Below are 25,139 nucleotides of genomic sequence, written 5' to 3'. Positions count from 1 at the left end.
AATGGCTGGCTGCTTGGCTTTACTAGAAAACAATGCTTCATTTGGTAAGAATATATTGCATTCATGTTATCTGAGAAGAAGGATGTGACAAGTTAATTTGTATTTTTCCTTACCTAAGTGTTTTCAATGCTGAAATCTCTGCTTTCTAAAGCAGTGGTTGCTTCCAGAATCAGCAAGGGCAATACAGACAACCCTTCATGGCATTTGAATGCAGATCCTTTCACTTTGAAGACACACAACCAAGAATACAGGGAAGCATTTCCTGGGGGCTAATGGTGTCAGCTGTGCCAATGGATGTTTAGGGCGTGGATCACATTGTGCTGGCAGCGCTGCATGACAGATCTCAATAGCTGTCCTCATGTTCTTTACTAAATTTAATTTTGCATGTGTTTGTGATATGTGGGGGCTGACCAGTGGGGAATTCCTGTCTCCCAGATCTAAGGTGTTACTGACTTTCAGAGTAAGGAGGAGAAAGGTGCGAGAGAATTTGCAGGAAAGGACCCAATCATGTAGAATGTCATAGACCTTATACATATAAAGGGGGTTGGATTTTATCCTAAGTGTAATGGGAAGACATTGAAAGGTTTTAAGTGAGAGAATGACATAATCGAATTTGGATTTAAACAATATTACTCTGAACTTTGTGTAGAGGAGATATTTGAACAAGGCAATAGTGGATGTGAAGAGAACAATTAAGAGGCCATCCCCATAATTTCATACACCATAATTTCTTTGTTTCTGTGGATGCATCAGCCTTGATTGGGGTCCTTTACATGGGAGAAAATGTTAGCATTTATCCTGTATTTGTGTTCAGTTGGAGATCGGGCTAGGCCAATACCTTTCTGTGCATAGAGAAAAGCTCTTTAGACGTCACTCTCTGAAACCCTCTAAGATACAAAGCTTGTCTTAGTTCAAGCTGCTATAACAATGTACTAGACTGAGTGGCTTATAACCAACAGAAATTTATTTCTCATAGTTCTGGAGGCTGGAAGTCTGAGATCAGGTGCCAGCGTGGTCAGGCTCAAGGTTGTAGATGGCCAACCTTCTTGTATTTTCACCCTGGGGAAAGAGTGAGAGAACTCTCTGGCATCCTTTATTAAGGGCACTAATCTCATTGGTGAGGCTCCATCCTCATGACCTACTCACCTCCTAAAGGCCCCTCCTTCTGATACTATCACACTAGGGGTTAGGATTTCAAGAAATAAACTTTAGTGGGGGGGAGACAAAACAGTCCATAACAAAATTCATGGAGGAATAGAATGTGGTCTGATCAAACAGGTCAACGTATTTCCTAAACACCCGCGAATTAACCTCCAAAACATTTTATTATTTAAACAAGGACCATGAGTGACCGATCTATGATAAATGTGGTCAACTGGAAATTTCTGTATGACCTTTAACATTGTCTTTGGCTCCCCAACCAAAGAATAACCCAGGCCAGTAGATAATCATTCTGTGGTGTCTCTTCCATCCATTCCTTTTTTCATTCACCTCTTTGTTAGATCAGGACCTTATAATCTTGTGTGTGATATTGTAAAAAGAGCTTGAGTTCGGGTGGCACCTGTGGCTCAAGGAGTAGGGCGCCAGTCCCATATGCCGGAGGTGGCGGGTTCAAACCCAGCCCCGGCCAAAAAAAAAAAAAAAAAAAAACCATAAAAAAAAAGAGCTTGAGTTCTATGGTCATACCAGATTTGATCTGAATTCCATCCTTTTTGGGGTGATTGTTTTTACCTTTACAAACCACAGTTTGGCCATCTCTGAGATGGGAATAATGACTGAGCCCATTTGGAGAAGAAATGAGGTCATGGGGTTCAATAACCAGCATGTTTAGTTCCATTCCTTCTTGTGGTACTTTAAGGACTAGTGACAGGTCAGGTCCCTCGGCACTAGCAGAGGGCTCTTTCTCTACTTGAGATCTTCCTTGTCTCAGGCAATGACTTCTCTCTCAAGAGATATGTGGCTAGTTTCTTGAGCCTCGGGGCTCTGTGGAAGAGCTTTATTCTTCCAATCCAGACATAGCTGACACTATTTGGTTTTCCATCCACAAGCCATACCATTCTCCTTGACAATGACTCTCACGGCCCTGTGCTCTGGGAAGGTGAACCACACACAGTACCTTTAGCTATTGAGACTGAGCCATAACTGGCCCACTTCCGTCACTTACTGGTTGAACAACCATGTGCAAATTGCTTTATCCGTCTAAATCTCGGTGTTGACATCTGTAGAATGAGGAGATGGGCAGATGAGAAGCTATATGGAAGATCTTTGGCATAGCAGGGGCCCTTGATGAATGGTGGCTGTCTTTATTCTTCTGTGGACATATGACTGCTTTGCTTTTAGTTAAATGCAGGGTAATGGTTTCCAGCTATGTGGTTTAGAGGCTGTGAGTCCCTTTAAACGATACTTCTCACACTTTAATTTCACAGGAATCACCTGGGAGTCTTGTTGAAATGCAGATTTTAAATTCACTAGTCTGGGGAGTGGCCGAGAGTCTACATCGCTAATGAGCCTCCTGGTAGTGCTCACGTTGCTGGTCCCCATTTGGAGTAGCAAGGTCTGTAAGGTTTACAACATGTAGAGGTCCTGTTGATGGAAAGGAGAGAAAGGTTAGACGTTGTCCTTTGACTTTTCTTCTCAGGCAGGCTGCTAGTCCTACTGCATTAGGTTTCTGTTGAGTAGCAGGAATTGTCCTTAGTCTCTAAATCTTAGAGGTATCACTGCTCAAGGCCACACATAACCCAGGCAAAGCAGCATGTGAACCCAGGGTTGGGTGATGGCCTGATTCTTCAAGGCCAGTCAGTCCATTTCTGAATGATGGCTCCTCATGACTAGCAAATTGTTCTCCAAACGTGGGTTTCCATTTAACTGCTTCAGGAAAGCCTAACCCTTCCAACACAAGCAGAGCTTGTCTGGGTGTGCAGAGGCACTTAGGTCTCAGAGAGAAGGTTACTCTGATTAGAGGAATTGCATTTCAGATCCAGCTTCTGATTGGTTCCTGACAATAACATCGCTGCCAGAATAGATGTATCTGGAGGATGTGGCTGAAAATTCAATCTTGTGGTGATTTGAGGGAGGTGTATGTCATCTGATGTCCTGGAATGAAGTAACCTGGGCTGTAACCTCAGGTTTGCTGGAAAACAGCTGGAGGAGGGGTTCAGGCTACTGGGCTCTGTTGTCATGTGTTTTGCCTCCTAGGGCCACCTGTCTCGGGGCTCTTCTCTCCTTCCTTGGAGTCTACATTAGGTGTTGCAAAGAGTGAGCTTCAAGGTTTATTATCTGTGTCTTCTGACGTGCTGTCCCCCCACCCCACCTGATCTGGGGAATATTCTAGGCTCTGACAGGGTTTCTCCCTGTCTTCAGAACTTACCTCTTCCAGAAGCAGTGGGTTTCCTCTCCTGGTTTTTCTTTTCCTCTCTTCCCTCTCTCCCTTCTTCCCCACCTTCCTCCAGCATCAGTATCATTGTTACAGCTGATGTTTCATGTTATTATTATGATCTTTACCATGTACTGCTATTTCACCAGGTCCTGAGCACTGAGATAGGAGCTGTTTGCCTATCATTTCATTTGATCCTCTCAACAATTTGTTATCATCTTCATCTCACTGGATCTCAGAGGAACTAAGCCTCTTGTCTAAGATCACAGCATTAAAGGGTAGCAGAGCTGGGATTTGAGGTCAGATTCATCTCACCCCAGAGCCCATGCTCTTAACCTTCATGTTATCAGAGTCTTAGTCTTAGAAAGAGAAAGGTGGAGGGCCCGTGTTGTGCCAGTTCCAAAGATGGCTCCCTCAGTCTGTTTGGACACTTGATGGTTTAGTGCTTGAAAACTTGGCCCAGGGACCCAGACACCTGAGTTTAAATCTTGGCCCTGCTTCTTCCCAGGTTTATGACTGGCACCAAATATCTGAACCTTTCTGGCCTGGCTTTGTTTATCTGTAAAATGGGGACAAAAAATTACCTGTTTATTAGTATTTCCATAGGGATTAGATAGGTTAGAAAGTTCAGAAACTGTCTTAGCTCATGTCAGCTATCACTTTCACCCAGTTTTGCTATTTTGAGTGGCCTTTATTTGCAAGTTATCTATTTTGTTCTTTTAATGATCAATTCACAAAATTTGTATTAAACACCTTCTCCATGGTAGGTACACTACTTAGTGTTATGAATATTCTTTAATAATTTCTCCCTAACTGTGGCCAAAACCAAGTTGTTATCACTTGAGCAGCCTCAGTTTACTCTTCTCTATTGGAATGAATGACATCTCCCTCCTAGGACGGTTTGGAGAATTCAGTGAGAGACGATGTGACAGGTTCACAGTGGTGCCTGATTCATGCTTGTTGGACAGAATATAAATGAAAGCCCTTAGCAAGCTCTTACGATCTTGTGAATTTACCCCATGGCATTCAGGTTCAAGAAACATATCCTCTCTCTCTCTTTTTTAAAGGAACAAATTAAATTGATGTCTAAGGCTCACCTGCTTGGTTAAGGGGCTTGATTCTGCTCCCTTGTGAGATTACAAGAACCCCACATTCCTGAGAAGACTGCGGAAGTACTAGCAGGTCTTTGGTCCTCCGAGGTCTCCTTTCTTGTGTTTATTTTTGTGCTACACCAGCTGAATGTTGGTCCTTCCTACCTCTAGGGGGCGCCCTGCCATGCCTGGGAGTTAGCATTGCTTTCTCAAGGCTCCCCTGGCCTGCCCCAGGCTTGCTCACAGAAATGCACCACTGAAGTTGTTCTCACTGCTGTTGCTGCTGCTGGATGGGGGACCGGATGGGGGAGTTTTGGACTCCTTGGGGCTTGGTGGTAATATGGCATGAGGGCTGTTTCCTTCGGGGTGCTCCCAGGTTCAGAGGTTTTCTCATTCATTTCTTGCTTCTTTGTGCTTTCTGTGGTTACCAACTGGATTCCTTGGTGGGCCTGACTTTTTTCCAGCAAGACTCCTTCATTCCAGGATTGGTGGAAGGCAGGGAAATTACCTTTGTTCTTCCTTCCCTAAGTCAGTGCAATCAACACAAAATTTGGCATATGGATACAGCACCCCAGCCATTGTAGACACAACACAGATTATGTTATGTAGCTATGGTATCTCTGTTCCTTATTTTCTCTCCCAGAGAAATCAGCTCCCACCGGTGGACAGGAAAAGGGTTGGAACATTATTCTTAACCAGGTAGCAGGTATTTTGCACACATTATCTTGTTGAATACTGAAACCTATGCTGTCAGATAGGGATGACTTTCATTTTCCTGATGAGATAATTGAAGCTCAGAGTAGTTAGATAACCTGCCCAAGGTCAAACAGCTAGAAAAGAGCTGGGCTTTATATCAGGCTATCTGCCTAACACCCACATGCTGCTCACTACACTTTCAGATCTTCTGTGTCTTTTTATTTATTTTGTGATCACTATAGAATCTAATGTTGTGGATGATAATAAATGCTGATGGAAAGAAACTCTTCACAAGCTAAAGAAGTTCAAAAGTCACTCTGTGTTGAAGTTCTACATGGCTTAAGGCAAACAGGCTATGAAAAACCCTCTTTGATAGACCCCTTAAACACATTCCATGCATTTCTCATCCTTCTCTTCAATGACTTAGCACCTTACGTGCGTGGGGCATTTTCAATTAGGGAATGACATTGAAATTTTAAAACAGCTGAAAGATCATTCATTGCTATTTGAGATCTTAGCAGTTGTGAGCCCTAGACTCAGCATTAAAATTCTTCACATACGTCTTTTCACAATATTCTTTTCTTGGAGTAGGTACTATTATTATTTCCAGGGTATGGATTAGAAAACTGGAGCTCAGAAAAGTTAAGAATTGTACTCAGGGTTATAAAGTGACAGTGATGATGTGTGAACTCAGGTCTATGCGATCCCCAAGGCTGAGCTCATGGTCATTTTGTTATGCCAGCTATTAGGACTGGGCCAGGATGAACATTATAATCTATGTCAACTCAAATTTCTGTGAGTGGCATAGCTGAATTCCTTCACTCATCTGAGGTCCAAACATGAAGAATTCAGGAGTTTTGAACATGGAGGTGATGTTTTTATGTAGAAACTTCATTATAGAATGTGTAATATAAGATCTCAGACTACCAGACTACTGTCGAACACTTGGAATAAATATGAGGGAGATGGCTACTGTGATGGTTAATTTTATGTGTCAAAATTGATTGGTCTATGGGGTACCCAGATATTTGGTTAAACGTTATTAATGGGTGTGTCTGTGAAGGTGTTTTTGATTAACACTGAATTGGTGAACTGAGTAAAGCGGATCACCCTCTCTAATGTGGGTGGGCCTCACCCAATCTGTTGCATACCTGACTATAATGGAAGGCTGAGTAAGAAAGAATTCTTTCTTACTGTCTTTGAGTTGGGACATCAGTCTTCTATTGACTTTGGACTTGGACTTGAGGTTGGGTCTTTGGCTTTCCTGGTTCCCAGGCCTTCCACCTCAGACTGGAACTGTACCATCAACTCTCCTGAGTGTCTAGCTTGCTGACTGCAGATCTTAAATTTTTCAGCCTCCATAATTGTGTGAGCCGATTCCTACAATAAATACCTTTAATATATTTATAGCCCCAATTGGTTCTGTTTCTCTGAGAATAAAGACTAACATAGCTACCTCCGTGTTTGCATTATGTATCTCACTTCCTGGCATTCCTAGTTGCTGGAATAATGGCGAGCCTTCATCGGCCTGTATACTTAAGGAAACATCCCAGTTTATTACAAATTATTTAGAAGAACTTGGCCATGGTCTTCTGTTTGCAGACACCATTAGCATTGGGCAAGATAGGGAATGGCTTCATTCTGAGTGGTTTCTAATCAGTGACAACAGATGTTCATGGGAGGCAGAATTTTCTTTGAATCAGTGTTTTGATAATAACATTAAACACAAATACTAAGGTAGACAGAGGAACTTTAGTTTGGGCCATATGTGCTTTTGCTAAGAGATTTTGGGTGATTGAGTGAAGCAGTGTTCTACTGTAGCTGACTAATCTGAGGCAATTGGGGCTGTTTCCTGCTTCCCGGATAGCTGCAGATAGGAGAAAGAGTGTTTCACTTAATAAAATCCAAAATAAAAAGAGGGCAAAATCTCTTTCCTTTTGGAAATATCTCATCTCTGCAAGAATTCTCTTCTTCCTTTGGAGGATCCAATGGTGTGCTAAAGCTATTTCAGCTCCCACTGGCTCATAAAAACAGAATGTTTTATATTCAAGAATTTTGTTAAACTGTTGGTAGCTTGAAATTAGCTATGCTGGGATAATTCACATCATTAACTCTTTCAAATGTTACCAATCAGGTTTTTTTCTATGTAAAAACCTTATCCTGGTTATAAGGATTATAGGTGACATTATGATTTTTCTCTGTCCAACATCCATTCCTTAGCCTCTTCTGGCAATAGCAAACATTCTTAGTCATCCCAAGCTACATTCTTACTCTGCCCCAAGTTTTGGGGGACAATGACCATATTACCCAGGTTCAAGAGTGGTCATGTCACCTAGGCTTGGCCAATCAGAAAATTCCATCCTCCTGAGCACAGTGATCAGTTCACAGATGCGCATGTGACGCATTGAAGACAATCAGAGCTAATTGAAGGAGTTTTGTGATACTCCAGGAAAGAGAATCTGGCTTCAGTGAAGGAGAGTTGTAAGAGCTTGGAAGAGCACTGGAGAGCAAAACACCTGAGTAGGTGGAGCCATACCAGGTTCTGAGGACGTGGGTTGAGTACCTGCCAGCTTTGTTGCAAGCTAGATATCTCTGAATTTTGAAATTGCTGAGCCAATAAGTTTGACCTTGCTCCCATTTCTGTTTAGCTTAATCCTATTGATATTGGGTTTTCTGTCCCTTGAAAGTTACAAGTTGTAGCTGAAATAGTCTCAACTTCTTGCTGGGTCTTTCCAGTTTTCATACTCTGGTTCCAAATGAACTATGCAAGAAAATCTAATAGAGGATTTGGTAGAGGAAGAGGAAGAAGAGCTTATGTCTCCAATTCCACCTTAGTTTACTGAAATACATTGTGGTTTTCATCTATCTTCTCCTCTGGACCTAAACACATTTTTGCTCAAATGCTAGTTTTAGCATTTTTTAAAAGCTATGTGAACTTGGGCAACTCTTAAGCTTCTCTGAATTTTAGTTCCTTCATCTGAAAAGCCAGTAGTGAGACATAGTGAGTAATGTAGTGAGACATTTATTAATGTCTCACTCCCAGGGTTGATATGAAAACAAAGTGTTTTATATTCAAGAATTTTGTTAAACTGTTGGTAGCTTGAAATTAGCCATGGTGGAATCATTCACATCACTGACCCTTTCAATTGACTCTTTCCCTTAATTGAGACAATTCCTAAAAAAAGTACAGTGTTTTGCAAAGACACTGTATTTGCAAAATATTGCCATAATTGTTGGTTAAATAAAGATGTGTGGGGTAACCTGGGACCTTATATTACAATTTTATAATGCAGTTTCTATGGAAAAGTATCTTTCAAGTTGCAAGATGCAGATTTCCTCCTATTCCAACACCAACAAAATAAAGGAATTTTTAGGCTACACCATGGAAAATAAAAAATTTGAGGTGAGGGGAATGGCGTACAGATAGAAAGGATCATAAATCTCCTGCTGGTCCATCCCTGAGGGTGGGTTCTGACCTGTTTCATTCTCCTTTGTATCCTTAGGGCCTGTCGCATAGTGGGATTCTGAAACTGTTTGTCAAATAAACACCTCCCCTACTTTTACCACTGGAGAAACAGACTAAAAGAAGATTAAATACTGGGCTAGGATGCCTTCACTTTACAGTGTATGAAGAGACAGATAATAAACATTATCTTAAAACCTGGCACCGGATGAGCTCAATGGTTTAGACAAATGCTACTCCACAGTAATATGATGTGAACGCCATATCAAGTTTTAAATTTCCTAGTTGCCACATTAAAAGTGCAAAAAGAAACAAGTGAGATATTTTAATAATTACATAAACCCTATATGTATATATAGAATGTATTAAAATTATGAATGAGACTGTTGCATTATTTTTGTTCTACGGTTTCAATTCCAGTGTGTATTTTACAACACATCTCAATTCAGACTAGCCACATTTCAAGTGCTCAGTAGCCACTTGGAGCTAGTGGCTACCCTATCAGTTTAGGGGTAAGACCTAAAGAGTTTTCAAAGCTGTTTGGAAGGAGGTAGGAGGATCATTGAAGTGAAAAGTGTTTCAGCAAAATGGCAGAAGGATGCATGCTTCTTTGCAGCATCTTGAGTTATCTCTCTTAGATTCTGCAAAGATTGTTGGAAAGTCCAACAATCCCGTCCTCCTTGGTGGTAAGAGTGGTTGTTTAGTGTGAAAACTGAAGAGGAACTCAAATTTCTCATTTGGCACAATGTGGTCAACCAGAAGTGCCAGCAAAGATGTTTCTTTGTTGCCGTGGACTTCACGAGAGTCTTGGGGGAGGACTTTGGACAGGAATGGAATTCACTGGGAATGAGGGAAAAGTGTGCCTGGGTCGGCAAGTGTGTGGGATGCAGAGCAGAGGGGCATGAGGGATGGGCAGGAGCACTACATAATGTCCAAAGTTCTAGAGTGGACGACGGTGTAGAAGATGATGCTGTTTAGCAAGCAGAGCAATCAGCTGACCTCCGGTGAACTCTGACAGACACTCATGATGAAGGCATTTTCCATGCCCCTAAATCAAGACATTCAGGTTTCTGAAGAGGGGAAGAAAAATGAAATCAAGTTTCTCCTAGAAATTTCAAAGATGCCATTGATTTGCAGACTTAGGAAAATTGCATTTTCTCTCTTGGCTTCAAATTTTTTTTTCCATTTGCAAAATGAAACCGATAATTCTTACTTTTATAAGGGTGCTGACAATAAAATACAATGATAGATGCACAGGCATTTTGAAAGTAAGGCATTCAATTATTGTTATTGTGATGCTTATCGGAATGAGTTTGGAAAGATCTCATAATTGTTATCGAAAATCAAGCTTGAGGCTCTGGACTAGTGGATTATGTAATTATTCAAAAAATATTTTGAATCAGAGTCAGAAAACCTGAATTCTGAAAGTTTATGACAGTCGTCGACGTTCCACCCATTTATTCATGTATGTGTCTATTTGTGCTGTTGTTCAAAATTTATTGAGCACCTACTGTGTGCTAGACATCATATCGGATGTTGGAAGACCCCAGGAGCAAAATATGTTTCCTGTTAACAAGAAGGGGAAAGGAAATGTCACACATAACTCTAATCACACATATTTTTAAAGTTCATTACCATCGACAGACTTTAAAAAAATATATTTTTTATTAAGTGCTTAAAAAAACAGCAGTGTTTTCTAGTGAGCATCATTATCCCCATGTTGTTGACATAAAGACTGAGGCATAGAAAGATTAAGCTGCCTTGGCCAAAGTGGCCTAGGTGGGAGATTCAGGACCCAAACCAGGGACTTCTTAATCCCAGTTCAATGCTGATGATGGGTGGTTTGAAATAATAACAGCAGCTAAGATTATTGAAAGTTTTTTATGTGCAAGGTGCAATGCTGACTGGAGATACTCTCCCGACGTCAAAATTGTTAATATTATCTCTAGAGGCAGACCGGCTGAAAATGTGTGCATGCATTTATGCACGTGTGTATACCCAATCGATTAAATACTTACGACATGCCAAGTACTTTACGTGTCTACACCCAATTGATTAAATACTTACTACATGCCAAGCACTTTACGTGTGTCACAACATTTAAACTTCACAACAGCCTAAGGAAGTTGGCACTATTATTATGTCTACTGTGGATGGGAGCAGTGATGTTCAGAGAGGTTAAGTAACTTAAGTGGGTTCACACAGTAAGAGTGTTGAGAGCTCAGAAGAGAGACACTTATTGGTAGGTCTGGAAAGGTAGGGGAAAGCCTCCAAACCCACAGCAGTGAATATGTCTCTGGAAGATGCTGGTAATAGAAAGAAGATATATCTACACCAAGGATCGGGTACTGGGCAGAACTGGCCTGGGGTAAACTTTCAGTCTCTGGACATGGGTCCTTCCCCAGCATCTGGAAATGGCAGCATTCTTTCCCCACACCCTGGAACCCAGGAGCCCTCTTGTTTTCCATGGCTTCCAGAGTACCCCTGGGCAGACCTAGTCTTCTCCTGACAATATGAGATGGTCACTGGCTCCTATGCAGATCCATTCTCTGCTATGACAGTAAGAAAATGTCAGTTAATTTCATTGACTTTCCATTCCCGCAGGGGTAAAATGGGCTCTTAGCCTCAATACTAGTGATCATAATGATAATACCAATATGATAATAGCTAATTTTTATTAAGTGTCAGGCTGATACACACTTGGGCTACTCATTATCTTATTCATCCCCACAACGACTCTCTGAGGTGGGTACTACTGTTATACCTATTTGAAAGTCTGAGTCTCAGAGAACTTAAATAACGTGCTCAGGGTCATGGAGTTGGATTATAGAGCTGGACAGATTGGTTCCAAAGCCTACTTTTAACCAAAAGGCCTAAACTGAAGGACATTCAGGGTTTTAACGATATTTCTTTCATTGTCTGCTTCTTGGAAAAAAATATTCATGAAGGCATTGAGAATCAGGAAGCATTGAAGGTGGACTTGACTTGAATGCTAAGAACAGTTACTGGATGTATTCGTTACCTATTGCTGTGTAACAAATTACCTAACACCTTGCCGCTTAGAAGAACAAATGTTTCTTATCTCACCATTTCTATAGGTTGGGGATCTGGGGTGATTTAGTTGGGTGATTCTGTCTTAGGGCCTCATGGTGCCTGGGGGCTGCAGCCAGCTGAAGGCTTGAGCAGGGAGGATGCACTTGTGTGCTCAGGTGCTCGTTGATGGTCACAGTTCCTTGCTGCCCATTGCCTGGAGGCCTCCATTCCTCATGTGGGCCTCTCCAGAGGGTACTTGGGTGTCCTTATAACATGGTACCAGACACCCCCAGAGTGCGTGATCCCAGAGAGTAAGCCCACTGCAAAAGCCACAGTGTCTTTTATAACCTACTCTCAGATGTGATTTATCATCCCTTCTGACACATTCTTTTGGTCACAATATGAGAGGGGAGAGCAGAAGGGTGCACTAGGAGGTGGGGATGGGTGGGGGCCATATGGGAACAGCCTTATCTGGACCCCAGCCCTTCTCCCCAGGGATCTGACTCTATCCATTATTCTCCATTCAGCCCCCTGGGAATGTCGTAGCCATTTTGTGCCCCAGTGCCAAGTGGGCAATGGTGCTTTGTGAGTGACCTGCAGCCTGGACAACACTGAGGCTGCCCACTGTGGGAACCTGGACATGGGGAGCTTTGGGAGGTGGGGAGATCAGGTATGATGATAGTCGGGGAATGTGGGGATCCCATTTTTAGGACTCAAGGTTTGCCTACTCAGCAGGGTCCTAGAGCTGGAAGAGAGGGTCCATATAGGCTGTCTCATCTGTAAGATGAACATAAGGCCTTCCATCTTCTCTCTTCTGCTCCTGTGCAGAAAGCTGTACCTCCCATGAGAAATGAGGTCTGCCGGGTAAAGGGAAACACTCCCTGGTTCTTTATTGAATCCAATCATTTACATCTCATTGAGCCCAATCAAATTAGCCACTTATCATATTAAAGTGGCAAAAGAGGGATGTGTCAAGCAGTGCTAATTCAATAGGAAAGAGGGACTGACCGACTGGGAGCACCATGTCATAGGATTCTGACGCCTGTCTTCAAGAGGTGGAAGTCCGATATCCCCCTCTGCCAGTGATGGTCTTGATAACTTTCCTCCAACAGCTTGGCTGGATGCCACATATTGGCCAGGCAAGGGAAAAATAGGAGTTCTGAGCCCTGTAGAGGCATGGGATGGGAAGTGTGGAATGAAGGAGATGGGTGATATCATACCTTAGGGGAGAACTGTGATTTCAAGATATAGGTCGGTATTTAAAGGCATGAGATTTGGAGCCAGACTTCAAGCTTTCTAGATGTGTGGCCTTGGGCAAGTTACTTGACCTATCTGGTCATTAGTTTTCTCATCCACTACATGGGAGATGGTAATATTGTCACAGAGGGTTTCCACTGCAATGCTACACAGGCAGTATTCCAGAGAAATCTATTCCCTTTTCGCTTCTCTTTTAATCCTTCTCATTACATGAAGGAACAAAGCTGTTTGTCACGAGGTTGTCAGTACTATCTCTTTAATGCTTATAAAAACTCTCTAACCCTTTTGCGGCTGCTCGGGTGTTAGGGAATGGTGAGAGTTGAAATCATGGAGGCTTGCACTTGAATCCTTCTTGCCTTCCTTATTAGCTGTGTGATCTTGGATGAAATGCTTTAACCATTCTGCATATCAATTTCCTCATATGTAAAAAGGAAATAATAGCAGTACCCACGTCATAGGTTTGTTATGGTGCATAAATGAGTTCATGGATGTAAAATGCTTAGGACAGGGCCTAGTTCATAGAAAACAATAAATGCTAGTTCCCATTATTATTCCTTAATTCAGCCTCTTCTCTGCCACTTCCTCTTTCAGACTCTCATAACCTCTGCATTTCACTCATTAGAACTATTTGCACTTCCTGGCTATGCCTCAGGGCCTTTCTACATGCTTTCTTCTAACTGGAATATTCTTCTCTCAGACTCTGCCCTGGCCAACTCCTGCTCAATTTCTAGGCCTCAGCTGACATGTTTCTTCTTCTAGGAAGCCTGGGCTGACTCATATTCTTGTTCCCTGTGATTCTTCCCTATTGCAATGTTTTGGAATTTGTTTCTTTCTTGTCCTGGGACTCCTGAGTGCTTCAAGAATGGGAGGATTCAAGACCTTAGTCTGTTCATAGCCCCAGGACTTCTCCCAGAATCTATACCTGGTGATGGTTGCCTATCACCAGAGGCCTGATAGGATTCTATACAGTCATTGACTCATGTAATTCTCAATTTTTTGAGATAAGTTTTGTTTTGTTTTTAACAGCTTTATTAAAATATTAATGAGGTAGACACATAAACTACATATATTTTAAGTATACAATTTGGTAAATCTTGAATTCCAATGTATGCACAGTGAAAACAAAACCACGATCAAGTTAGTGAACATAACCATCAACCCCAAACATCCCCCTGGGTGCTTTTATAATCCTTCTGCTCCTTTCTTCCTTGCCAACCCTGCCCCAGGCATACCGTTGTGTTGCTATCACTAGCTTTCCACCACTAAAGGTATGTGTGCATTTTCTAAAATTTTATGTAAAAGGAATCGCACAATATGTACCTTTTTTTTTTTTTTTTGGTGAATTGCACACAGCGTAACTGTTCTGAGATGCATCCATTTTGATGTATATATCAGTGTTCATTCCTTTTCATTTCTGAGAGGCATCTGTTGTGTGGGTATAACACAATTTGTTTATTCATTTACCTGTTGATGGACATTCAGATGTTTCCAGTTTAGGGCTATTACAAAGAAAGCTGTTATGGACGTAGATTTTATGTTTATCCCATTATGCAGAGGAGGAAACTGAGGCAGGGAGTATATCAGTTGCTGAAGGTCACAAAGCTAACAAAGGAATCAGTGGTGGAGACTTAGGATGACTGAGGTACTGTGGGTCCAGAGCCCAGGCTCTTTTTACCGTAACTCTATGTTAAGGAAAATTTCAAACATAAGCAAAAGTAGAGAGAATAGAATCATTCACACCCATTGATCCATCACTCAGCTCTGACAATGATTAACTCAGAGCCAATATTGTTCCATCCTATTTGTACATTTTAAAGGATTTTGCTACAATATTCAAATACAAACCCCAGACGTAATGTTATCTCACTTACAAATACGTCAGTTTGTATCTCTCACTGACATGAATGTCAAAAAAATTACTGTGGAAATTTCAAATCTAGCCCAAAGTAGAGAAAATAGTATAATAACTCCCTTTATACCTCTTTTTAGCTTCAAGAGTTGTCAGCTCATGGGTGGTCTTGTTGCGTTAAGCTCTCATCTATATTCTCCTTCCTTTCCCTGCCAATTATTTTGAAGCAAATTTGTTATTTTATCCGTAAATATTTCAACGTGTACTTATAAAAGATAGGGAGTCTTGTGAAACAATACAGCCATAATGCCATTATCACACCTAAACATTTCACAGTCATTTCCTTTCACATCATTAAATATTCAGTTGACATTCACATTTCCCCAGTTGTCTCATATTGTTTTATTGTTTTCTTCTCTCTCCCTCTCTTCCTTTTTCCCTCCCTGCCTCCTTCTCTCTCTTTTTATTTTTTTCTTTTATAGTCTGTTTGAATCAGCACACAAACAAGGACCATATGTTGCAATCAGTTGAGATGCCTATAACGTCTGTTTTAATCTATGGATTCTTCCTCTCCCTCTCTCTCCCTCCCTCTCTCTCTCTCTTTTTAACCTTGCAGTTTGTTTGTTAAGAGAAACCAGGCCATCAAGGCCATTTTCCATAACCTCCATGCCATTATCACTCTTACAAAATTAATAATAATCCTTGATATCATCTAATACCCATCTGTATTCACATTTCCTTGATTGTCTTGAACGTGTCTTCAAAAATATTTTCAAATCAACATCTATACAAGCCTCTGTTGCATTCAGTGGTGGCATGGTGGTTCGTCTCTTCTGGCCCAAACAGTTTGTCCATCCCAATTGTCCATCCCAATTTGTCATGTCATCACTGTGCTCTACAAACTGCCCGACAGCCCAGGTTCTAAAGGCCATGCTATAACCCACTGGACCCCACCTTCCCTCCTTATTAGTACTCCACAAATGATCTTTGAATGAATGAATGAACAAATGAATGAATGAATATCTAGGAAGAAGCAGCTGAGAACATTGTCTGAAGTAGACTGGATGGATGTCTGTGTGCACGCACATGCACGCGTGCACAGCAAAATAGAATGATATATCGTAACTTGCACAGATAAAGATGAGAAAAAACAAGCATTTAAGACCCTGACCTCTGACTCCACATGGCCAAGGTCAGAATCCTGGCCTTGCCACTTACAAGCTGGGCAGCTTTGGACATGTTATCTAAACCTTTACCCCTAGGGCTATTGAAAGGACATAATGAATTGATTCATGCAAAGTGCTTACAACTGTGCTAGCGTGTTATGAGTCCTCAATAAACGTTGGCTCCCATAATGATAATTAATTTTATTAAAAGGGAGGGTGGAGGACCCCTTTCCAGAGCTCTGCAGAGCACAGTTTCACAGTTGTTGGCCTCAGTGACACCCAAGGACTTCTCCTTCTGCCCTCACTTTATTTGGAGCTCATTCTAGCCACTAGAGCCCACCACCCCACATTCTGCAGTCGTCTGTGTTTGGGAGGTCACCAGGTGGGTGGGAATCCAAGAAGTCATATTTCTTGCCTGTCCTGATTTAGTCAGAAAACACCTGCCCTCCTCCTCCCACTGTTCTCCCCTGGCACCCATGCTGCCTCAGCCCTGCTCATATCACTTTCAGGGACGATCTTGCAGACATGAAATGACCCAGTGCCAATGTTGTGTTTTGAAACCAAACCCTGAAACCTATCTCCTGCAATTTGGCTGCCAAAACCAAGTACATCTGCTTTAGGGCAATTAAGAAATTGCAGCCCAACAAAGGAAAACGTGCTGCTGAACAGGCTGTGTGTGCTGTTAAATATTCCCAGGCTGCCGACGGGGTGTCGCAACAGATCAGGAGGGAATCTTGGTTCACGAATCAGGAGGCTCAAAGCAAAACCAGCCATCAGACACCCTGAGGTCTTTTTATTAACAGTGAAATGGCAATGACTAATGCCTTTGAAGTGATGTTCTGTGCCGGGCACTGTGCTACATGAAACATCTCATTTTCCGCGATTTGATCTTCCTAGCTCGTCTAGGATGTAGGTTGAATTGTTCCCATTTTACAGATGAAGAAAGTGAGGCTTAGAGAGGTTATGTCATTTGCATAAGATTTTTACTGGGGTAGAGCTGGGATTTCAACCCACTTCTGTTCAGAGCTTTTAACCCTGCCATTAAACATCCTCTTAGTCAGGAAATATGTCATTTCATAAGATGCCCTACATATCATGCTCCGAGCTCTTGGTCAGCTGTGATTAGAAACCATTGCTTTGCTTCCTATGATAGGACATGTCTGTGTCTCTAAAAGTGAGTTAGACCCAAAGATAAATTCAATACACTGAAAAACAGCATTGCAGATCTACAGGAGGAGAAATCTGTGCTAATTTGATGGTTAATGAATGAATGTCTCAAGATGTTTCCATAAAGACAAATTTTTAATTTATATGATACATTAGCAGCCTTGAGATAGATGCTTTTGTTTGAAGTTCATCTTTCTCAGTACCTAACAGCTTGTTGGTTTGCTGGCCTAGATCTATAGGTCTGACCTCCCTCACCCCAGCTGCAATTTCCCCTCTCATCTTCATTACTTTCTCACCCCACAGTTTTCTCCTGATTTCAGCGTGTTCTGGAAAATAGTTTATATTAAACTCTCTCTCTAACACTCCTTGACTGTAGTAACAGAATAAGTTTACAAATCTTTGACTAATTGGCTGGTAACATTTAAGCAGTGTGTTGGAATTTTGCGTAGGATGGTAAGCCAGAAAAACATGTTTTTACTTGAACTTGGCTGTCAGGAAAATGATTTATTTGTGTGTCTGGGGAAGAGGTGGGTCCTGAGAGAAGATCTAGTAGCAGATGGTCTGAAAATATAGTGGGGCATCTTTTAGAAGAAGTGTAATCTTTTCACCTACAGAGATCCTTTGGAGTTATAAGCTATAAACAAATTGGTGTTAAGCTGGCTTTGTTAAAGAAAAAGGAAATTTATAATGGGAAAGACAGAAGCACCTTCAGGTTGCTCCAACTTGGAGGAAACTTGAGTGACATTCTGACTTCCTGACTCATCAGGAAGTTTTAAAGGTTGGGGGACTTGCTCAGCCCTAACCCTGGAGCCCACTGAAGTCCTCTTTCTTTTATATTCCATGTCAATCTCTACCTTTGGGAGGAAGGTAGGTAAACATGTCCACCTTCTCTGTTGGTATCCAGGTTCATATCACATCTGCTCTTACCTGGATCATTGCAACAGCCTACTAACTGGTTTCCTGGATTCCTCTCTGGGCGTCTGTTTGTGGCACCACAGCCAGATTGATGCTGTGAAGGCACCAGTCATATCATGCAGCTCTTTTGCCAGTTTTTCCCCACCCAGGGTAAAAGCCCAAGTCCTCACTGGACTGTCAATGCCCCATAGGACCTGGTTCTATGCTCTCTTCCCCTCACCTTCACTTCCCTCTCACCACACCAGCCCTCTTTCTGTTTTCGCACACACCTGCAGTCAGCCCTACCTCAGGCCCTTTGCATGTGTTATTCCTGCTCTTGGAATGCTGTGTCCTCAGATAGCTACTCACTATTTTGCTTCTTTTTGTATTTTACCCAAATGGCCCTTCTAATGTGGACTTTCTCCTCCCATAGTCTAAAATTTTAATTCCCCACCTTCAGCACTTCATGTTCACCTCCCCTCCTTTATTGTTTTCTCCAAAGCACTTATCATTAATCTGCCATACCACATACATTACTTACTTTTCTTGTTTATGGCTACTTTCTCTGCCCTCTCCCCACCCAGCACTTAAAGCTTCCTGAAAGCATGTGTGTTTGTTCACTCTGTCTCCCCCGACTAAAGCAGTGCTTAACAACTATTTCTGCGTGGTAGAATGAGTTTATGTTTTTCGGAGAGTCCATACAAACCCACCTTCTTTACACCAATGGTTATAAGTTTTATAATAACATCTTTTTTGTTATGATAAGTAGGTTTCTTTGCATGAGGATCATAATACAAAGTCTGGCTACTGAATTCTATGATGTGATTGTTACATATGGCTGACTTCAAAATCAGGTGGCTTCCCGGGAGATAACTGCAGAAGGAAGACACTTAGATGCAACTAGAAAAATGAAGAGTTACCTTCATGGGACACCGAGGTTACAGGCAGGGGAGGACTTGAGTGCCTCCAAATGATGGTGACCTCAAAGGATGGTGTCAAGTTAAAGAGCGCAAGCTCTTGCATCAGACTGCCTGGCTTCAATCCTGGCTCCATCTCTTGCTAGTACGGTGATGAAATCTGGGCAAATTCATGTCTCCAAACCTTAGTTTCTCCATCAGAAAAACGGACGATAATGATGGTGCTGACCACAAAGAGGCTTCAAAAATGGAGAGAAACAAGCCACACTTAATGGGCAATAAGAAAGAGCTCTGGAAAGGTGAGGCGTGGTTGTTAGGCTGGGGAAAGAGGGGTCATTCAGTGATGTTACTGGGACAAGAAGCCAGGCACCTCTGGAGTATCTAGGGTGTGATGTTGGGACTTTCACATACTGGGAACCATGGGAAGGGGGCGAAGTTCCCAGAACTTGGAGCCTCCGAAGTTCAAATCATTTCCAATCTTCCACTCTGGCTGTGGGAAGAGGACGTCTTTGGGGGTGTGGGCTCAGGCAGGTCTCTCTTTCTTTGAGAACTGTTGTTTCCTCTGTTGATGGGAAGTCCCTGTGGCAGGTTTGTGTTGCCTGCCTCTGCCCTTAGGGGAAAGCTGATGACATCGGACCCGGATTGGAACAACAAAACCGTATCTCCTGGGAATTTAGAATTGGGACTTGGTTTTCATGGGTACTTGAGCTGGAAAGATGTGTGAATTTGGGAGCTGTGGGACAGCCATGTTCGGCCATGTGTGCTGAGAAGTTTTAGGAGGAGAGAGATACAGGGATTATCTGCCATGTGGTGGTGGTGGAGGCGGGTCACTCATTGTCCCACCTTCCTTTTCATGTGTAGTGAATTTCACTTTCTGTCTCGGTGGAATCAAAGCTGCCTCTGGTCAAAAGAGCTCAAAAGGCCACATCTTTGTTTTCCAGCACTGGTGGCCACAGGTGCAGAGGGAAGTGGTACAGGCTTGGTCAGCTCTGTCCAGCCACCTGGGGCTTGAATCTGGAGCACATGCTACACAAACACGGAGCCACACGAGAAGAATGATGACTCCTTAGAGAAAAGACTAATACCTGATCGGTGGCATGAATTGTACACAGTGAACCTGGCAGGTATTGTCCTACCAGCCAGCCAAGAAGCTATGTAAGACCAATGAGGTCCATCAAGGGGTCTCAGGAGCCATCTGAAAGAGGATCCCACTGGCTCAAAACAGAACAAATTGAATACCAATAGGACCAGGACTTCTATGGACTGAAAGCACTTCTCATGTGTTGAAATTCAGGAGTTCACCATGATGCTAACCAACAACAGTAACGAAACCCACAGGGTCCCTTGGAAGACACTAATTTACCAATGCATTAGTTTGAGAACTGGCAAGGAAAGGGAGGCAGTAAAGCATTTATCCTACTTTCCCTACGCAAACTGTCAGAGTAACCAAACAATGGAAGGGCATGTTTATCTTTATAAATAGTCTAGCTCATAAATGAAGAAGGATTGGTAGAATTTCCCCATATTTAATACGTAACGAAATGAAGGATTTGGGAAGTGATTGCCAATGCCTGCTGATATCTAACAAAAAGGGTAAACGGGCCTCCTGGGCCATAATCAGGGAGCAGTCAGCAAGAGCACTGGAATCAGATCAAGCCTCCAGATCCGACTGCCGATTTCTAGGAAACATAGCAGGAACAGGAGCATGTCCAATTCAACTGTGGAGATAGACTCCATAAGTCAGATTGTGGGGAACGTGACAGAAACGGATTTCCCTTTTTTCTTTAAAAATATTTTTAAGGGCGGTGCCTGTGGCTCAATGGGTAGGGCACTGGCCCCATATACTGAAGGTGGCGGGTTCAAACCCAGCCCCGGCCAAACTGCAACAAAAAATAGACAGGTGTTGTGGTGGGCACCTGTAATCCCAGCTACTTGGGAGGCTGAGGCAAGAGAATTGACTAAGCCCAGGAGTTGGAGGTTGCTGTGAGCTGCGATGCCATTGCACTCTACTGAGGGCAATAAGGTAAGACTCTGTCTCTAAAAAGAAAAAAGTAAATAAAATAAAAATATTTTTAAAAATGATTTTCTTGTATATATTTGAGGTATACAATATAATGTTTTATGCATGTATTGAAAAGAATACTCTAGTTGAGGAAATTAACATATTCACCATCTCCCATAGTTTCTACTCTTTCAGCAAAAATCCTGAGCACAGTATGGTCTTACGCATGTATTAAGGAGAGTCCTCATGTTGTCTGTTACATCTGCAGACTCATTCATCCTACGTATCTGATATTTGGGATCCTTTGACTTACACCTTCCCATTTCCTCTTCCTCCCTCTGGTCCCTGCTAACCTAAAAAGAGAAGAGGGTGAGCAAGCTTATTATTATTTTTTTATCTTTTATTTTTGTCTGAATTCAGGGAACTTCATTGATGTTACATGATAAGGTGGGGCTCTCTAGGCCCCTCCTGTTCTTCAGAGGGTCTGGTGTGGAAACTGTGTGGAGGGGAGATTCTCAGTGAGGTGGGGGCTGAGTAGGCAGGGGCACCCCAGCAGCTCAGGGCTTCCTTCTTCCTCTTGTGCTCTGGCTGGGGCTGGTGGTCTGGAGGTTTTTACTCCTTGGAGGCCACGTGGGCCATAAGATCCATCACCATGTTGCCGTAGCCAAATTCATTATCATGAGTTTGACAAAGTGGTCATTGAGGGCAATGCCAGCCCCAGCATCAAAGGTGGAAGAATGGGTGTCACTGTGGAAGGCAGCCAGGATGCCCTTGAGGGGCCCTCTGATGTCTGCTTCCCCACCTTCTTGATATCATCGTATTAGGCAGCCTTCTCCAGATGGCAGGTGAGATCCACGACTGACACAGTGGGGACGTGGAAGGCCATGCCAGTAAGCTTCCCATTCAGCTCAGGGATGACCTTGCCCACAGCCTTGGCTGCGCCAGTTGAGGCAGGGATGATGTTCTGGAGAGCTCCTCTACCATCACGCCACAACTTCCCAGAGGGGCCACCCACAGTCTTCTGGGTGGCAGTGATGACATGGACTGTGGTCATGAGTCCCTCCATGATGCTGAAGTTGTCATGGACGACCTTGGCCAAGGGGGCTAAGCACTTGGTGGTGCAGGAGGCATTGCTGACAATACTGAGGCTGTTTTCCTAATTCTTGTGGTTCACACCCATCACAAACATGGGCGCATCAGCAGAAGGGGCAGAGATGATGGCCCTTTTGGCATTCCCCTGTAGGTGAGCCCAAGCCTTCTCCCTGGTGGTGAAGATGCCAGTGGACTCCACAACATACTCCGTGCCTGCCTCACCCCATTTGGTTTTGGTGGGATCTCACTCCTGGAAGATGGTTATGGGATTTCCATTGATGACAAGCTTCCCATTCTCAGCCTTGACTGTGCCATGGAATTTGCCATGGGTGGAATCATACCGGAACATGTAGACCATGTAGTTGAGGTCAATGAAAGGGTCATTGAGGACAGTATCCACTTTGCCAGAGTTAAAAGCAGCCCTGGGGACCAGGCACCCCATACGACCAAAGCCATTTATTCTGACCTTCACTTTCACTATGGGGCCTTGGGGATGAGGCTGGCGCTGCAACTAGAAGCAGTGGCTGTCTGACGAACGGGAGGACCAGAGAACCAGCAAGCTTATTATTGAAAGAGACTTATAGATAGCAGCCAGTGGTAAGCTATGGGTCTCATTTCAATCCAGAATGTAGCAAATAATTATAACAAAAATACTATGAGATGATTGTGTAGATTTGAACAGTGACTTGGCATTTAATAATTTTGAGGAAATATTGTAAAGTTCTAAAGCGTAATGATAGTTTTGTGGTTCTATCAACAGGGACACCTATTTATCTATTTATTTTTTTTTATGGTGATACATATATCCTTCTCCATTGGGGAAATTTTGTCCCCTGGGAGACATTTGGCAGTGTCTAGAGACATTTTTGGTTGTCACAACGAGGGGTAAGGAGGTGCTCCTGGCATTTGGTGAATAGAGACCAGGGATTCTGTAAACATCCTGCAATGCACAGGATGGCCTTACAGCGAAGAAGTCTTTGGCCCAAGATGTCAATAGTGCCATGACTGGGCAACCCTGTTCTAGAGATACATGTTGAAATAGTCATGGATAATAATATAGGGTAAATGGCATTTGCTTCAAAACGTTGTGGGGATGGGGCAAAGTAGGTGGAGGTACAAATGAAAGAAGATTGGCCATGAGTTTGAGAATTATTTAAATTGGTGATGTGAGTTCACTATCCTATTCTATTTACACGTGTATGTGTATGAACATTTTTATAATAGAAACTTACAAGCATGATACAGGCATAGTGAGGATTGTATTCCAGGCAGCGGTGCCCACAGCAGCCCGAGGCGCCTGGTAGCAGTGGTGGAGAGCTGGTGCAAGCTGAGATACTTGGTTTTTAGTGGCAGCAAGGGTGGCGTCCTCACCGGGTTTGGGCTGTAGCATGACTGGGGCTGTGGTTCTGGCTGTCTAGCCTCTTCTTGCTCCTGCTTGTTTTCGTTTTGTTCCTTGACCTTCCTAGAGATTCTAAATCTCCTGATAGCCTTTCAGTAAATTCCTTTTCTGTTAAACTCAGCTAAAGTCAGTTTATGTGCAGCCAAGAATTCTGACTGGTAGAAGAACAGAATGAAGCTGACATACAGGGAGAAAGACCATGGAAGGGGTGGGAGGAGGAGAGAGAGAGAGAGAGAGAGAAAGAAAGAGAGAGAGAGAGAGACTCATGGTTTTTGATTTCTTCTTCTGAATTCCTACCCCCCCTAGATTTTTAAAAATTTATAATCAACTCTCCTTTCTGTGAAAGCAAATGTAAGGGGTCTTCTTTTATTTGCAATCCAAAGATTCTCAGTGTAGACTCATTGATTACACATTTACCAGACTACCTTCCTGCTATGTCTGCTTTTGCTCACTCCAGTGCAGATGTCCCATAAATATTTGTTGAATAAATAAATGATTACAATTTGAGCTTAGACAAAGAACCAATGTGGTGTTCACACCAGCAGAGGCATTCTGGTCCTCTTGGCATATAATCATCATTGCAAATGAACACTATGGGTCCATTCTGGTATATAGGTCAGTCTCTTGTGAGTTTTGCCAGCGTATGTCAGTCTCCCTGAACACACAATGGATGCTGGGATTCCGAGTCCTTGTATGACTGGGTACCAAGGAATCCATGACGGAAAGGCCCTGTGAGAGGCAGCTTTCCCTCCTGTGCTGGAGATAATCTTCTGTTGATGGACATGGTTCATTCAAACTTCATTAACTAGTGTGGCACATAGGAAGACTTTCTTTTTTTTTTATTGTTGGGGATTCATTGAGGGTACAATAAGCCAGGTTACACTGATTGCAATTGTTAGGACTCCTAGAAGTTATCAAAAAATACAGTAATGTTTCAGGATATAAAATCAATGTCCACAAGTCAGTAGCCTTTGTATATGCCAATAACAGTCAAGATGAGAAGCTAATTAAGGACACAACTCCCTTCACCATAGTTTCAAAGAAAATGAAATACTTAGGAATATACCTAACGAAGGAGGTGAAGGACCTCTATAAAGAAAATTATGAAATCCTCAGAAAGGAAATAGCAGAGGACATTAACAAATGGAAGAACATACCATGCTCATGGCTGGGAAGAATCAACATTGTTAAAATGTCTATACCCAAAGCAATCTACCTATTCAATGCCATTCCTATCAAAATACCAACATCATACTTTCAAGATTTGGAAAAAATGATTCTGCATTTTGTATGGAACCGGAAAAAACCCCGTATAGCTAAAGCAGTTCTTAGTAATAAAAATAAAGCTGGGGGCATCAGCATACCAGATTTTAGTCTGTACTACAAAGCCATAGTGGTCAAGACAGCATGGTACTGGCACATAGGAAGACTTTCTAAACAGGGTTTATGAGAACAAACTTGGAGTTGAACAGCCTTGGGTTATGATCCTAACTATGCCACTTGCTAGTGTGTTTTCTCAGGCAAGTATTCAACCTCTCTGTGCCTCAGTTTCCTCATTCATAAAATGGACTATATTAAGGATTAAATAAAAAAATATACACACATACATACAAGCACTGGCACATAGAGAACATTCTTTAGATGGTATTATTTCTAAACATTTTGGTTACTGTTGTTGTAGGGAGGTTCTTCTGGTATAATGACCACCAACCAGGAGATGTTTAAAGTAGAAGATAGTCA

At 42.5% G+C, this 25,139-nt stretch overlaps 1 pseudogene; it reads right to left on the bottom strand.

Moving 5' to 3' along the window:
- Positions 1 to 21,520: 21,520 nt before the first annotated feature.
- LOC128562029 (glyceraldehyde-3-phosphate dehydrogenase-like) overlaps positions 21,521 to 25,139 on the bottom strand; it is an 84,527-nt pseudogene continuing 80,908 nt past the window's right edge.

The sequence above is a fragment of the Nycticebus coucang genome, chromosome 12 (genome assembly GCF_027406575.1).
Source record: "Nycticebus coucang isolate mNycCou1 chromosome 12, mNycCou1.pri, whole genome shotgun sequence".
Lineage (NCBI taxonomy): Eukaryota > Metazoa > Chordata > Mammalia > Primates > Lorisidae > Nycticebus > Nycticebus coucang.
Note: the sequence above shows the minus strand (reverse complement) of the source record. Positions and strands in the feature narration are given on the sequence as shown.